The sequence below is a fragment of the Oreochromis niloticus genome, linkage group LG3, assembly GCF_001858045.2.
Source record: "Oreochromis niloticus isolate F11D_XX linkage group LG3, O_niloticus_UMD_NMBU, whole genome shotgun sequence".
Taxonomy (NCBI): Eukaryota; Metazoa; Chordata; class Actinopteri; order Cichliformes; family Cichlidae; genus Oreochromis; species Oreochromis niloticus.
Window position 1 is genome coordinate 76118908 of NC_031967.2, and position 15194 is coordinate 76134101.

General features: G+C 39.8%; 2 long non-coding RNA genes across 2 annotated transcripts; both read left to right on the forward strand.

Moving 5' to 3' along the window:
* Positions 1-1626: 1626 nt before the first annotated feature.
* On the forward strand, positions 1627-2170 carry LOC102080010 (uncharacterized). Its single transcript, XR_001223233.3, has 3 exons — positions 1627-1651; positions 1826-1932; positions 2065-2170. It is a non-coding gene; the product is annotated as an uncharacterized LOC102080010 (long non-coding RNA).
* Positions 2171-4595: 2425 nt separating this feature from the next.
* Positions 4596-7733, forward strand: LOC102079173 (uncharacterized). Its single transcript, XR_267674.3, has 3 exons — positions 4596-4695; positions 4784-4906; positions 7703-7733. It is a non-coding gene; the product is annotated as an uncharacterized LOC102079173 (long non-coding RNA).
* Positions 7734-15194: the final 7461 nt, after the last annotated feature.

Below are 15194 nucleotides of genomic sequence, written 5' to 3' on the forward strand. Positions count from 1 at the left end.
TCAAGAGAGACAGAGATTAATAACAAGTATGATTCAATGCAGAGAGGTCTATTAACACATAGTGTGTGAGAAAGATAACTAAAAAGGAATAACTCAATGCATCATGTGAATCCCCTGGCAGCCTACGTCTATTGCTGCATAACTAAGGGAGGATTCAGGGTCACCGGGTCCAGCCCTAACTATATGCTTTAGCAAAAAGGAAAGTTTTAAGCCTAGTCTTAAAAGTAGAGACTTTGAGTCTGCGCACGCACTTGGGGCCCACGTGATATAAAAAGCGTGGTTTATTCGACCCAGACAGGCCCTCAGTTCACCCACAGCTGCCCACTGTTGACCTGTAGGAACATGTTCACAGGGCTTTTTTCTGTTCATGGGTCACTAAAACGGAGGGTTAATAAAGAGCTAAAGAGCAATTTTGCTCTTTATTAACCCTTTAAGACCTACCATAGAACCAAGTCCGCCAGAGCTTATCTTTGTATTTTAAGATGCTGTATTTCAAGTTGCTATACATCAATACAACGGTTATATCCCAAATTTTTAATAACATGTATACATTAAGTCCATAGTAACTACATGAATTGCAAAAAAGTACAACAAACCACAAAAAAATTGAAAATCTTTTTTGTTTTGTTTTTTTTTACATATATTTCTAGTTAGAGAAATCTCAGAGGTTTATCCCTCAAAACTGTAAATACAAAAGAGTTCCACAAAATAGTTTCCAACCACAAGAAATTTATTTGAAGTGGCTTCATACTTTTTTTTTTTAGATACACCAGGTTTTATATACTACAGGAAAAACAAATGACTATTATAATACAAATTTGCAAAAAAACACCATGTGCATCAAAATAAACTATTTGCAGAAGTGCAAGTGGAGTTCTAAGCATCCCAGAAACTATACAGAAAGTCATAAAGTCAAACATTACTTTTAACAACAAAGGCACAGACAAAACCATAAGACAACGGTAGTCTGTGGGGCTGATAAGGCAAACACAATTTTTTCAGATTTTCATGCCAGTCCTACTGGGGCCCATTGCGGGCAAACAAAAACAAGAGAAGCCATTTCAAAGCGGTTCTACTGGCCAGGGATGTCAGTGGACATCAATAATTGGGTGGGTACTCCAAAACAAAGTCTATGTAATTCTACTACAGCTAACCTATTTTAAGGGGAACACAGCAATGTTTCTGTATCTCTCAAAATAAGTTATGTAAACCTTGATCATCAACTCTTGTGTTTCTTATTGAATTGCTTTTATTTTTGATTAGGTTTCCCAGTGTGCACTTTGCCAGGCAAGTGCTGCGACAATTAAAAAACCAGCGGAATACATTCCGATAAAGGTTAGTCATCGACCATAGCAAATAATCACATTTAATCACACAATTTCAGTATTATTAACTTAACTATGATTGTGTTTTTAAGGTCTCTCAGCCATTGGAACTGGTTGGGATGGACCTTATTGGAAAACTTACTGAAACCAACAATGGACATCAATACATATGTGTTTTTATTGATTATTTTACAAAATGGCCACAAACATACCCTTTAAAGTCAAAATCAGCTGGGGAAGTGACAAACTGTCTCATAAAATTTGTCCACCAGTTCGAAGCCCCAAAAAGGATTCTTATTGACCAAGGCAAAGAATTTGTCAATTCTGTAAGTACTTTAGTCTTTGGCAAAAATATGTGAACTCATATTTGAATAATTTTTGGAAAATGGTTCATTTTCTGTTCTTTATAAATCTATTTTTGAGATATTAGTATGACAGCTGTTTATTTAAATTCTTATTGTAATGTGCTTATAGTCAGTGTATATTACTTGCTTTTGCAGCTCAACAAAAGGGTTTGCGGATTGTTAAAAATTAAAAGAAGCCTCTGCTCCCCCTATCACCCACAAACAAATGGGCTGGTGGAGAAAATGAATGGCACCATCCAGAGGTAAATTCTTGGAGTACATGTTATACATTTATGGGGGTTCCCTTCAACCAAAACATGAATGCATGACATTAAATTATTAAAAAATGTAAATGATCTTTCATATGAATGTCTTTTATGTGCTTTCATTGTCAGAGCCCTGTGCAAAGTTGTTGGCGACCATCCAGAAATGTGGGATGAGTATCTGGATGCTGTAATGTTTGGAATCAGAACTAAAAAGCAAGTGACCACCAAATACTCACCTTACTACCTAATGTTTGGCAGAGAGGCTCGCTATCCTTCCGAAATCCCAGAAGAGTTCATGGTATGTCTTTCTGTCTCTGACAAACTACACGAAAATCCCACACAACGAAACGTTTTTAGTTTTTGAGGTGCAGGGAGATCAGTTTCAATGGATTTCAATGGATGTTACGTCACCACCATAAAAGCACTACACCACTGAATATTTTTATGGATTGTTCAAACCCTCAGTAACAGTTTTCTTCATGTCCAATCAATCCCAAGATACACTGAATCTTTGCCAGCAATACATTGTGTCTTAAAACCTTACCAAAGACAATGTAAATTTTCACCGTATTTCTCAGTTCTTTTATGTATTATCTGTGTATCTTACACAAATTATAGTAATGATAGACATGTCTTTTGATTCAAAGGTTGATGAGAGTGTGGAAGACATTGTGGGGCAGGAGGAGCTGTCGGAAGACATTCAAAAGCATCAAAAGCTGTTGGAACTGTTGAAGGACAATGTGGTCAAAGCTCAGGAAAAAACAAAGGGCAAAATAAAAATGATGAAGAGAGATATCGTCTTCAAAGTTGGTGACAAGCTTTTAAGAGCTAACATAAGAAGCCAGCAGAGGAAAGGGGGAAAACTTGAAGCAAACTTTTTAGGCCCTTACATTATTACAGCAATCCAAGGTAAAAGTGCAGATCTTCAGGATTCCAATGGGACAATCATTCCAAAAGTAAATATTGACCAACTAAGGTTAAGCAAAGACAGCATGCCAAGAGTGCCACACCGGGGTTTAAAGAAAACAGCAGCCACATTACTAACAGCACAACCTGGTCCAGCAGCACCACAAGCTGCAGCAGCACCAGCATCTGCTCTAGCTCCAAAGACTACAGCAGCACCAGTGGCGGTTGCACCACCACCACCACCTCCTCCTAGAGCTACTCAGGCTACAGCACCAATGGCATCACTTGCATCACTACCAGTTCAAACACAACATCCATCTCCAGTTCCACAAGGTATAGCAACAACGGTATCAGATCCAGAGTCAGGAGCAACAGCACAGAAAGCGAACAAACCACCAGAACCAGCCACAAGTGCTACAGCACCAGAACACGCTACAGCTCTACAAACCAAATCCCAAACAGCAGCAGACCCAGCCTCACAGACCACAACAGCAGAGCCAGCCTCACAGACCACAGCTCCAAATGCTACAACCACACAAGCCTCACAGATTACAGCCCAGCAATCTACAGCACAAACCATGGAAGCAACAGTTCCACTTGTGACACCAGCCCCAGCAACAGCCGCACAAGCTAGCCCTGCACCACCTCCAGCATCACCACCTCAAAGATACACTGAACCTGTTGCAGAGAAATGTAAATAAATATAATATTTTTTTAAAAAGGACTTTTGTTCCTATGACAGTGTTTGTTTCAGTACTCTGTAGATCATGGCATAGCAAATTTTACACCTTTAACCAGATTTTTTAGGTATATTTCCTAAAAGAATCTTTAAATTCAACAATATGGTAATGTTTAAAAAAAAAACTTCATGGTGCAAAACAGTATAGAAAACTTGGAAAAGGATGTAAGCCACATGTGTAAAATTACACAAATGAAAAAGTGAGTCCTTCAAAACTGTGAATCTTTCTTTTGTTGTTGTGTAACCCCGAATGTTCATGATTGATATTGTACATCTGATGTACACTAAGAGTGAAAAGTTTGGACACACCTTCATTTTAATATTTTTTCTTAATTTCCTTGTCTATTTTGTAGATTCATTGTTCATTAGAACTCAAGGCATCAAAACTATGAATGGACACATATGGAGCACTAACCCTAACACAAATGATGTAGTAAACCAACAAGTATAAAAGACCCAAAAATATTTTTATATCTTAGATTCTTCAAATTAGCCACCCTTTGCTTTGATCACTGCTTTGCGCACTCTAGGCCTTCTGTCAGTGAGCTTCATGGGGTAGTCACCTAAGATGATTGTCACTGCATGAAAAGCATGAACACACAGAAAAACACTGAATGGGAAGGTGTGTCCCTAATTTTGACTAGTAGTGTATGTTCATCATTTTCTTATTTTCTAAAATTGCTGTCATATATGCTGTTAGTGACATAGAATGCCCACTACAAGCAGTATATTAATGATGTGATGATGACTGCCTGCCAGCAATAGTTTGAAAGATCAAATACTCTTTAAGATGCTGCCTTTAACAGCCCAGAAATTGACACTCTATTTTAAAGATAATAATAATAGTTTTGGAGGAGAAAAATAACATTTTTCCAGAAATGGTTTTGTAATAGTAAAGGCCACAGGTGCAAGCCTTGAACATGAGTATTTTAAAATCTATTCATGTAGCTTCAAGAAAAAACATAATTAATCTCTTTTTCTCATTACTTCTTGTAGATATAATGGATGCCTGGGGTGGAAAGAGTCCTCATCTTCTACTCTCAAAAATTGGTGCTTACAAATTATTCTACTGGGATATCCAACAAATTGGTCCGGACATGGAGTTGGAAAGTGAGGTACAGTGATCTTTACTGACAACAATGCAACTATCAGTGTTTTATTACTTGACAACAGTTAAAAAATGTTTACATTTTGTATTCGCAGTCTATTAATGCATATCTTGCGATCATGGTGAGACAATGCAATCGCCATAATTCAGCAAAAGCAGCATTCATTGATTCATTTTCAATGACTGCCATTTGGAAGAGAAAAGCTCCAAGACTCAAGGTAGGTATCTCTAGAAAGAATCTTGTGTGTATTGTTTAAGTACCTCGGATCATATCCACATCCAGATTTAGATTGGATAACAGCTTATGGAGAAAGAATGAATTGAGACTGGGGTTTGTAGATGTGGATAGTTTATTAGACTTGCCAGTTCTCTTTTGTTCTCTGCTTGTCTGGTTTCCTCCTTATTTTGTACACACTTCAATCAATGCTGAAATTTGCAAACATTTGGGCTAATACCTCTTTTGAAATCATCAACACTGCTTCATCTCTTAAATAGGTACCTTTTTATTCTCAAGTGATTCATATGTCACTGTTGAAGAGGCTTAAGAAAGCATTAAACATTATTCTGCAGATGGTACAATGATCGTGTTGAAAATCAGTGAAAATGAACTCCATGTCCAAAAAAAATCCTTAGAAAGACCTTTATTAGTTTTGGAGGAAGTAATGTGCAAAACCACTTATAAAAAATATAAGATAGTCCAGCTTCTTGCACAGTTTAAAGAAATGAGGGGTGAATCATGGCTGTTGCAGAGTGCTATATAAGTGGATGATATATAATATATCATTAATTGCTTTAATAAAAAAGGACTCTAAACAACATGTTATTGCATTTCTTTTTTTATGTCTGAAGTTAATATTTTTATTCTTTTGTTTCAATTTAACCCTTAGATGCACACGAAAATGACCCCACGGGTTATTTTTCTTCAAAATCTTTAAAATGAAAAGTTGTAATATATTCATATTCCAGGTATTCCTCATAAAATATGTTTGTAATATGAGGCCATTGTCAGGGGTTTGTGTCGTGGAGGCGTGGATGAGAGAAGGAGGACCCAAACGCTGGACTCACAGGTAGGTAGGTGAAGGTGGGTGTTTATTGTCGATGGAGTGAACAAACAGAACAGAAGTAGGAAACGGCTGGCTGGCTGGACAACTGACTGAATGAACGAATGATGGACTGACTGACTGAAGGACTGAATGGCTGGCTGACTGAATGCAGGCGGAACCGACAACATAACATCACAATAACATCAATGACACGACAGAGAAGTGGTAAAACTGAGGAAATTAAATACACAGACTGGATGATGACGATAATTGGACACAGGCGAATACACAGCTGAACATAATGAAACAGGAAATGGTAGGAGTGGTGAAAACAGAACATGAACTGAAAACGCTGGGTCAATGACCCAGGAATCCTGACAGTCATTTGTATTTTTATTTATTTTTTCATTAATTTAAAAAAAATGCAGTTTTTTTATCACTACCACACTCTTCCACAAGTGGGGTCAAAAATGACCCCAAGCAGTTCCTATGGAATCTTCTATGAAACTTTCATTCTTAGCAACTCTGACTGTCACACTTACACATCTGATGGATCAGGAATTATTTTTTACACAGAAACATACATGATTTATAGTCAGGGCTGCACATAAGTGGTCCGCAGGTGTGCATTCGCTGTCAAAATAAAAGTATTCCTGGAAATTCAGAGAATACACACTTCTTTTGCGGTGGAAGAACAGCAAAGTAATTGCTTACAGAGCTTGGTTCTTCGACATCTTTAAGAGTTCTGAACAAATGTCTGTCCTCCTCCAGAACATCTCATCTATGCAAACACACATTCCAACTTCTTATCTGGTCCGTGTCTATTATTTTGACAGCGAATGCGCACCTGCTGACCATTTATGTGCAGCCCTGTTTATAGTTTCCTGTGCATTTCAAACATTGTCCTTTCTGATGTTTTTTTGAAATACCTGAAGTAACATGGCTACTATGAGGCCAGTTAGGATCCCTGTGGACCTTGCCCTACAAATGATCCAGGATGGATGAGATGAAGAGCCCATCGGAGGCACTGACTCAGAATCTGACATCTCAGATATAGAGGACCCAGACTATTGTCCCCCCCACTGAACAAGGCCAGTCAGACACAGAGGAGTCCTCTGATGAGTCCCCTGAAGAGGAAATGGATATTGAGTCTAACAGAATGAGCCCCTCTTACTGCATTAGCCACAATATTCTGAATTAGTCGGCCATGGCTTGCACCTGGGTCTAGTACTGTCTCCCCAATAGATGCATGGAAGATGTTCATGTCTGATAATATAATAGAAGAGGTGCTGTCATACACAAACATGGAGGCACGAAGAGAAGCCACAGACAGGGGAAAAGAGTGGAAAAATGTCATCAAACATAAGCTCCTGGCCTTCATTTGATTGACCATTCTTGCAGGAAGTGAGAAGAACTGGAATGTACCAGTCGGTATGTTTTTTAGGAGTCCTCTGCATAACCCATTGTACAAGGCCTTCTATGTCAATTCAAAGATTTGAACACATTCACCGTTTCTTGCACTTTCATGACAAGAGGACCAGAGCCTACCGACTGAAAACAAACCACACGGCAGCTTTCCGCTACATATTGGGCCTGTTCCTGGTCAACTGCAGGCAGAAATTCATCCTCAGTGATTGTGTTACAGTGGATGAACAACTTGTGCCTTTCAGAAGGAAGGCCCAACTTCTGCAGTATATGCAGCGCAAGCATACAAAAGTGATACAAGTGATACAAAAACAGCAATTTCTTAAAATTAATGAAAAAATAAATAAAAATGCAAAGGGCCTCATGTCACAAACATGTTTTATGAGGAATACCTCAAATATGAAACTATTACAACTCTTTGTTTTAAAGATTTTGAAGAATAACAACCGAGTTTATAGCAAAATGCATTGTTTCTATTTGGGGTCATTTTTGACCCCACTCGTGGAAGAGTGTAGGTATTGTTAGGTTGTGTATCCAAGGGTTAAGATCAAACCCATGGAGCATGAAGTCATTCTGGGAATTGTACATGAACATCATCACTGGACATTAGTGGTAAAAAATAACTGCATTTACACTATTCATCAAATCAGTTTTGTAAGACAAATGCATGGCATGCAGATAATCTTAAATATTGAATTATTACATGTCATTCTCCACCCAATTTTATTGTAGGTCATTTACCCACAAGAAAAGAAGTCGCAGTATCTTGATCCACTCAGAGAAACTAAACAAGGTATCCAAAATTATTTGGAATCAACAAGGTAAGGATAACTGTTCAAATTTATTTTGACCCTTTATTAAACTCTTTGTTGCTGTTGTTATTTTTGCATTTATTATGACAATTATAAGTATGATGTCAATCAAAAAATAAATGGTACTCAGAATTAAAAAACTAGCAGCAACAGGTTTAAATTTTTGTGTTGGCCTTCTGATATTGTGGTGTTATGGGTTAATTTTGCCTTTAAAGAGAAGTCTCCCCATGTTTCAATGTTTATTTGAGGACATGATGTCTGTATGAGATGATGTTTTCATATTAGAAAATATAGCACGGGGATAATAATGTTTAGTAGTTGCATAAAGTGTTGTGGAGGTTTAGCAATAAAACATCAGACAAATGTCTAAAATAATTTCACATAGGTTATACATGTGTGAATTTCATCTTTGCTTCTCCTCCACATCTCTTCAAAGTGTACTGTGTAAGTGATTGATTTCTATATCATGGGAGGAAACAGGAAAATAAAAGCGCAAGTAATTGTCCCCAAAAATGCGTTGTAGACAAAACAGTGTGGTCATTGTTCTTAACTTGGTGTTTAACAGACACTTAAGCTGTCACGGTTTGCCGGGGCAAGCCGTGTGGAGATAAATTAGGACCCAAAAAGCAGCAACTCAGGTGCAGGTGAGTATTTATTAAACAGGGGTGGTAAACTGAAGTGGAGACAGACAAAAGCGACGAGGGTGAGCATGAACTACAAAAGCCTAAACTGGGAAAACTAACAAAACAAACCAGAAACGAAGAAGCAGGGAGGTCCGGGGAAACAACACAGATGAACCAGCGATGAGGACGTGGTAACACACACTATAAATACACACGCCAGGAATCAGGGAAAGGGAAACAGGAGGGGAACACACCTGGAAGACATCACAACTGACGAGGCAGGGGAAAACGTAAACAGAACACACTGACATAAGACACAGACCTTCACAATAAAACAGGAACTACACATACAAGTACACACACGGGCCGAACAGAGGAAACACTAAACAGAGGAAGAACAGAACCAAAATCACACTAAATAGAAAAACACAAAACGCTGGGTCAAACGGACCCAGGATCATGACATAAGCTCTCCATACTGTTAGCCTTTTTGTGTCACCAAAATTTAAAAACATGTTATTTGTTTTTATTATACTTGTCTTTCAGGGCATTCATGCAAAAAAAAGGATGCAACGTCTCAAGGTGGACTTGTGACACAGTCAAACACCCAAAACAATTGGACGCTGCCTCATGTGGAGTCTTTGCATTGAAAGTACGAGTCTTAACCGTAATACATACACATATACGAGAATATTGGAAATGTTGTGTTGTAATAAATGTTAATGACAGGAAAAGGAATATAAGATAATTACACAATAGAATAAAGAAATTGATTCACAGAAAACTAATTTCTATAAAATAACATTTATGATATTAGCCTATTTAGTCATCTTAGAATCTCTTTTTCAGTTTGCTGAAAAGATCTTGCGAAAAGAGTCAATAGACTTTCCATCTACAAAAAAGGCCGTAAACACACACAGGCTGCAAATTGCCACCACTCTCCTCCTAGAGACAGGTAACTCATTTTCCACCATTCAGTGTTCTGACATCATGAATATTTTCATCATGAGGGATGTAGAAACAAACCATATAGTTGTTTGAATGAAGTAATAAGTGCAGTAAGTAGTATACTCTATGTGCTGTTTTTTCACTTTTTAAAACAGATGACTTGACAAACATCTGTCATTTGTGCGGGGAAGAAGAGCATGAAACTGACAATAAATGGGTAATGACATCAAGAAAGACTGCTAAATGTTATGATCAGTTCCCATAAATGAAATTTTAACATTGGGATTTGTATTTATTTATTTTTTTTACAGATTTAGTGTGAGATGTGTTTGCGGTGGTTCCACCAGCTCTGCTTGAAAAGTCCACCACCAGAAGACATGTTTATTTGTTTTGCTTGTACATAGTTGACACTAAAGGTGCACAGCTAGTGTTCTTATGGCACACATTGTTGAGAACACACATATCTACATATATAGATGTAGATGTTAAATTAAGAAGTCTAAAAGAAGAAAATGGTCTCCAAAGTTACTGTAGTTATTAGTTATACTGTGATTTATTTTGCAAATAAACTCTTTCATGATAGCAACGCTAATATGGATTACAGATGGGGGGCGGCACACATTTTGGCAGCCGATGCCACACAGCCTGATAACATCTGTATCCCTCCATAACTTTTGCTTTGGAGAAGAAATCGTCTCCAAAGTTACTGTAGTTATTGGTTATACTGTGATTGATTTTGCAAATAAACTCCTTCGTGATAGCTTCGCTACAAAGTGTAAACCGATCGCTTCTGGTTTTACAGTATTATAGTATCAAAGTGTTTTTCTAGACAAAGTATTCCCAGCAGGTTATTTCAGTGTACAGTTTAAGGTAAATTGTCTTCCACACGGCACATTACAATGTCACGAAACTAATATTAAATTCATCGAGTCTGCTGTTTTCCAGCTTTAACTCTTTATTGCGTCGACTAGTGGTGGGCGGATCGATCCAAATATCGATAGTATCGATACCAAGTCGGCATCGGTATCAGCCTGGTGAGATTGATTCTTTACTTTGAGTTCTTCTCATTTACAACGCTGTGCTTTCGGCAAAGACGAAACAGCCAGGTCGCTGGACTCGCCGCTCCTGTCTCAGCGAAGAGCAGGCACACTTTGCTCCCTCTCCCTCACTCTTATGTTTCGGTGTTAAACCCTTTGGGGTTTTTTAAGTTGTTTACATATTAATCATATTTTTACCAGTTGTTTTTGTTGTTGAGAATTTTAATTGTAATTTTTGTATTGTAGTTTATCAACAGTATTTGTTTTAATTTGTTTACTGGTTTGCGTGCACTTAGAATTTTTCAAAAAGAAAAAAAGATCGCCAGATCCGATGGCATTTTCATGCTTCGCAGCATCATTTATTCTTATAATAATCACACGGTTGCTCTAACAGTACATTCAACTGCCTTCAGCCCTCCTGCTGCCAGCCGTACACATCACCACCACCACACCTGCAGCGGCATCGCAGAACACGCCCCGCCACATACCCCCATCGCCCGCTTCAGGCCGGGGAGTCATCCGGTCGAACCTACTCCCCACTCCACGAGCAGGCGAGGGAATCGGCCCAGACCATCGGCGCCCCATGCCCCGGCCCAGCGACGGGGAAGTGTCCACTCTGGCGATCGCCCGCGCCTCCAGCGGAAGCCCCGGAGCAGCCGCTGCTGTGGCAAACAGCGGCGTGGAAGCAGCAGGCATGGAAGTGAGCCAGGGCTTACAGGCAGCTGGGCAGATGGCTGTGCAGCGTGCCGGCCTCAGTTGGAGGTGGCCAAAGCGGACAGCACAGCACCCTCGGGGGTGGCACGACCCCCGCGCACCTTGACCTCCATCTCCAGCTTGGCAGGTCTCGCTGGCGCCCCAGCCTCCGGCTCACCCCGAGCCGCGCGCTGTCCACCCTTACAGTAATCACACGGGTGCTGTGACAGTACATTTAACCGCTGCAGCTCTCCCGCTGCCAGCTGTACACATCAACACCAAAAACAACAAAAGCACAAGCAGCGCACAGGTTTTGAGCCGGCGAGGCATGATTGTAGATGCCGTGAAGGTGAGTCCATCTCACCTGCAGCGGCATCGCAGACCACGACCCGCCACAATAATAAAGCATTTTTAATTTAATTATAAATGAATTATTTCTCTTAATTATGTCCTGGGTTTTAACTATTTAATAATAAAAAGGGAAACATCACAAAAAACACTTAAGGTCATGAAAATTAATTGCGATTTAGCAATTCAATGACGCATCCACCTTATTTATTGAAAAGTATCGGTATCGGCGATACTGGCCCGTATTTAACTGGTATCGGATCGATACCAAAATATGCAGTATCGCACACCACTAGCGTCGACTGCAGATCAGTGACAAGTAGCGTACAGAACGGAGCTGGGCAAGTGGCTCCTCCTACTTTGCGCGCTCTCGTGAATGGGGAAACAATTTTTGCCGGGGGTAACTACTTTGGCACAACACCGGAAAACGGCTCTGATGCGGCTAGGAAGGCATGGCAAGTCCTGGCAATCACATGGCTACCGGCTATCGGCAAAAATAATGGAGGAAATCGGGACGGTATGCCAATTTCTGTCTTAGCGCATTTGCGCCGCTGTGTGTTTTTGTGGTCTTCTTTTGCGGCTCATTCAGTGAATTTTGGTCTGATCGTGGTGAAACTTGGTGTCTGGAGTCAGTGATAGCCCTGGAAGCTGACCAGCCTATCTTTAGCTGGTTACATGAAGTCTGAAGAATTTCTGGTTCGGGTTTGTTTGTTTAGCAGACTTCTGCGCATTTACGTAACTGCTCGTTTAATCACGGCTTGTTTTTGGTGTGTTTGGTGGTTGTAGAAATGGTTTATATGACATTTAGCTGAGATTCTGAGGTTTCTGTGGATACCACACATGTCTGGACTTATATTTCTCAACCCGCGTTATAACCGATTAAACGTGATCTCCTCCTTTTTGCCCCCGGTACTGGGGGCATGGGGCTTAAGCGGTTAACTTAATAACGTGGTTAGCCTACTCAACGTAAATTACACACGAACAACACTAAGCTACTCACGCAGAGAAGAACGGCTGCTGCTGCCATCATCATCCGTCATCATTTCTGCTACACTGGCAGGGCTAGGGGCCAGGACTCTCCTCTTCGGGTTTTTGGGGGATGTTGCTAACTCCGGGTCCAATAACAGGCACCACACCCCCAGTAGATGTGCTCACTGTGAGGTCTTGCAGCAAGCTATCAAATACAGTGCATTTCTCGGCTTTTTAAAAAAAAACCTGTGTCGCCAGGTGTTTCATCAGATTCGAGGTGTTGCCTCCTTTGCACAGTATCACAGTATCAGCATCATAGCACTTGTTGCAGGCTGCTGAGTTTGCATCTTTTGCTGTGAAGTACAGCCAGACTTTTGACCGCTTTGCCTTGTGCATTTTTAATCTGTAGCTCTGCTCTAAAAGAACGTACGTACCTGGGCCCGCCTACTATCCTTTTAAAAGTAAAATTATTGGCTAGAATCCAAAGCGTATCACATCTCAAGAAGAAAAAAAGCACAGAGATAAAGCACCAAAATATGCGCTGCTTTTCAGTCTGGTTACTACCGTTTCTGTCAGAACCGGTGCCATACCGCTACCCATCCCTAGTATTTGGTTCTAAATAATCAAAAATGTGATGTCCACATATGTGGACGCCAAGTCCTAGGAGGTTAAACGAAGCAAAGAAGGTGTTGAGCTTCTCTATAAGTTTGTGGCTTCTGTCGCGGGTTGGGGGCCCCTGTCATTCATAGTTAATGAGAGCTTGGATACCTCTCTACTGTACACCTGGCAGGTGTTGTTGTTGGTGAGAAGGCCCTCTATCCTGTAAGCTTCCTTGGCCTGTTTGGTGCACCTCCTTATGTTGGCGCTGGCAGGGCTATAGAGAGAACTGTCCCTCAGCCTCAAGGCTAACTTACGTGTTCTGTGTTCTGATTAGAGATTGTACTTAATTCATCATCCAAGGTTTGTGGTTAGGAAAAACCTGGATAATTTTGGTAACTGTCACATTCTCTACAGAAGACTTAATGTAGAAAAGGACAGACTGAGTGAAGGTCTACAGTTTTCAAGGAATCTCCATGATAAATTCACTAAGTTTCAGTAAATGGTCACTTTTGCTGCAACTCTGACTCTTCACTGGACCTGGGTTTTGTACCATGGAGCAGGATTTCATGTGATTTAGGTAACTCCAGGGTAACCTTGAGTTTTTTGTAGTACTAAGATGGTTGACTTCTTGTTGGGGTAGCTTACCATGGGAACTTATGATGCTGAACTAAAAGTTCATACACAAGCCTTTACCACTGTTTTCCAAAGAATTAGAAATGTCCAAAAAATGTCCTCAATATTAGCCTTTAAATGCACATAGGATATTTTACTGATATTTAATTTCGCAGTTACAGCTCAATCAGATTATATGAATTTTAAGATTAAATCACAAAACAACTCATAATTTCCTATCTATACTATGCTGTTGCTAAAGATCTCCTACCAGTCCTGAAGATGATTTGAGAGAGGAGAAAGAGTACATCCAGACTGTGGATGTCATCCTCTCCTGGCTGTGCCCAATGAAGTCCAAATGAGGAAATACAATTTTCCAACTACAAACTTTTCTTCAAGATGGTTCATCTGCTTATGACGAGATCTGGAGAATTAAGTTCTTTATTAGTGAAATACAAGTCGTGTCCAAATTCATAGGCTGCATCCTCCTGAGGACCTGGCCTTCGCGGTCTACGTGGGCCGGGTCCTCAGAAGGTCGTGTAGCCCAGAAGTAAACGGCTTTGAAATTGGATAGTCCAGCCTTCTGATTAAGAATAAGAATAAGAATAACTTTATTTATTATTTATCCCGAGGGAAATTCTTTTGTCATGTACATGCTCAAAGCAGCAGGAGAGACAGAGGAACAGATGAATAAGATATAAGATATACAATATGTACAATAAGAATAGTAGTGTACAGTAATATACAGTAGGATAGTGCAAGACATAGTATCGGATAACTCTAACGAAGTAATATACATAACTATATCCTGGTCAATAAATAACTTAACTATCAGTGCAGGCGATTATAGAAAGTGACAAAGTATTGTGCAATAGAATAAAGCGGGTAGCAGCGTATGATGGGGGGATGAAACAAATATTCAATAAGTATTCTTGGGTAATATTGCACGGTCTGGGAGGGAACAGAATAACATTGGTAATCGTCTCAGGAGAATCACCTACAGAGCATTTGCATCACCGCTGTCTCGGTGTAGTTTAATAAACTCGTCCGTCTGCTCCTTGCTATCTAAAATATAAGCACACACTGCCGTAAATTCTCATCCATCTCACACTTCTGTTTAATCAGTTTCCTGTTTGACGTTTATTCAGCTGTGTGAAAACCAAGGAGGGACCCACCCAGGGGATTGATGAAGTTTTATTTTATCTAATCTAATCTAATCTAATCTAATCTAATAACTTTAATCTCAGCCAAACCGATTTACTCACAAACAAATAAAACACTGAAAAAAGCCAAACAATTACATTATTAGATTATCTAAGTGACTTATCTATTACGTTTAACCTGAGTAGCGAAAGTCTGCGATGATCTGAAAATGATGTGCCTGGAGTTGGGCCAT